This window comes from Anopheles moucheti (genome assembly GCF_943734755.1).
Source record: "Anopheles moucheti chromosome X unlocalized genomic scaffold, idAnoMoucSN_F20_07 X_unloc_5, whole genome shotgun sequence".
Lineage (NCBI taxonomy): Eukaryota > Metazoa > Arthropoda > Insecta > Diptera > Culicidae > Anopheles > Anopheles moucheti.
Genome location: NW_026453559.1, coordinates 462,501 through 465,000, shown reverse-complemented (window position 1 = coordinate 465,000; position 2,500 = coordinate 462,501).

Below are 2,500 nucleotides of genomic sequence, written 5' to 3'. Positions count from 1 at the left end.
GCGTCGATTTTTGGGTCGCCGACACAAGCTCGGGTCAAAAAAATTTTTTTTTCTCGGTGACTCAAAACATCAATTTTAGACTCCCCTGAGTATGAAAAGTGAAACGAAAATCATTTTTGAGAAGAAAAAATTTTTGTATGGGAGGGCCCCTGCTAGAACATTTTTCCCAAGTGCGTCGATTTTGGGTCGCCGACACAAGCTCGGGTCAAAAAATTTTTTTTTTCACGGTGACTCAAAACATCAATTTTAGACTCCCCTGAGTATGAAAAGTGAAACGAAAATCATTTTTGAGAAGAAAAAATTTTTGTATGGGAGGGCCCCTGCTAGAACATTTTTCCCAAGTGCGTCGATTTTGGGTCGCCGACACAAGCTCGGGTCAAAAAATTTTTTTTTTCACGGTGACTCAAAACATCAATTTTAGACTCCCCTGAGTATGAAAAGTGAAACGAAAATCATTTTTGAGAAGAAAAAATTTTTGTATGGGAGGGCCCCTGCTAGAACATTTTTCCCAAGTGAGTCGATTTTTGGGTCGCGACACAAGCTCGGGTCAAAAAAAATTTTTTTTTCATGGTGACTCAAAACATCAATTTTAGACTCCCCTGAGTATGAAAAGTGAAACGAAAATCATTTTTGAGAAGAAAAAAATTTGTATGGGAGGGCCCCTGCTAGAACATTTTTCCCAAGTAAATTCGATTTTACCCGGTGAGTCAAAAAATTTTGAAAAAAATATTTTGCCAAAATCGTGTTCATTGCCTATTATAAGGGACCAGGTCAGCTCACACGCATTTTTGGAGACCATATGGAAAGTGCGTCTGGGATTGCGGAAATTAAGTTTAGAGTGTTAAATGATGGTTTCGCAATCCCGAAAGGCTCAAAATCCACCCTAAGGTCCCCTGGGTGAAATGTGGTTTCCAAGGTGTGAGCGCTATCGGTGATAGAGTTGGAATGTGATTTCCAGAGCGCAGGGCGACTGGGCTTAGAGCGAAAATCATAGACAAGGGTAAGTATTGGACTGAACGACTCGAAGCAAACGAAAATCATAGACAAGGGTAATGGACTGAACGACTCGAAGCAAACGAAAACCACACACAAGAGTAATGGACTGAACGAATCGAAGCAAACGAAAATCACATACAAGAGTAATGGACTGAACGAATCGAAGCAAACGAAAACCACAGACAAGAGTAATGGAGTGAACGAATCGAAGCAAACGAAAACCACAGACAAGAGTAATAGAGTGAACGAATCGAAGCAAACGAAAACCATGAACACAGGGATAACTGAGAACGAACCTACCTATCAGAGCATGTGAAAGCATGGACAAGAGTACTGAAAATCGGACCAAACCTCTAGAAGCACACGAAAATCATGGACAAGAGTACTCAAAAACACGGACCAAACCTATGGAAGCACACGAAAACCATGAACACAGGGATAACTGAGAACGAACCTACCTATCAGAGCATGTGAAAGCATGGACAAGAGTACTGAAAATCGGACCAAACCTCTAGAAGCACACGAAAATCATGGACAAGAGTACTCAAAAACACGGACCAAACCTATGGAAGCACACGAAAACCATGAACACAGGGATAACTGAGAACGAACCTACCTATCAGAGCATGTGAAAGCATGGACAAGAGTACTGAAAATCGGACCAAACCTCTAGAAGCACACGAAAATCATGGACAAGAGTACTCAAAAACACGGACCAAACCTCTCGAAGCACACGAAAACCATAAACACAGGGATAACTGAGAACGAACCTACCTATCAGAGCATGTGAAAGCATGGACAAGAGTACTGAAAATCGGACCAAACCTCAAGAAGCACACGAAAATCATGGACAAGAGTACTCAAAAACACGGACCAAACCTATCGAAGCTCACGAAAACCATGAACACAGGGATAACTGAGAACGAACCTACCTATCAGAGCATGTGAAAGCATGGACAAGAGTACTGAAAATCGGACCAAACCTCAAGAAGCACACGAAAATCATGGACAAGAGTACTCAAAAACACGGACCAAACCTATCGAAGCTCACGAAAACCATGAACACAGGGATAACTGAAAACGAACCGAACCTCTCGTAGCAAACGAAAAACATGGACAAAATTATTCGAAACGAACCGAAGCTCGATGCGAAAAACATGGAAAAGCAAGCCCGTAAGTCGCACTATCAAGCCCATAAGTCGCACTATCAAGCCCATAAGTCGCACTATCAAGCCCGTTAGTCGCACTATCAAGCCCATAGGTCGCACTATCAAGCCCGTTGGTCGCACTATCAAAGCCCGTTAGTCGCACTATCAGGCCCTTAAGTCGCACTATCAGGCCCGTAAGTCGCACCAAAAAGCCCGTAAATTGCCCTATCAAGCCCGTTAGTCGCACTATCAGGCCCATAAGTCGCACCAACAAGCCCGTAAATTACCCTATCAAGCCCATAAGTCGCACCAAAAAGCCCGTAAATTGCCCTATCAAGCCCATAAGTCGCACCAAA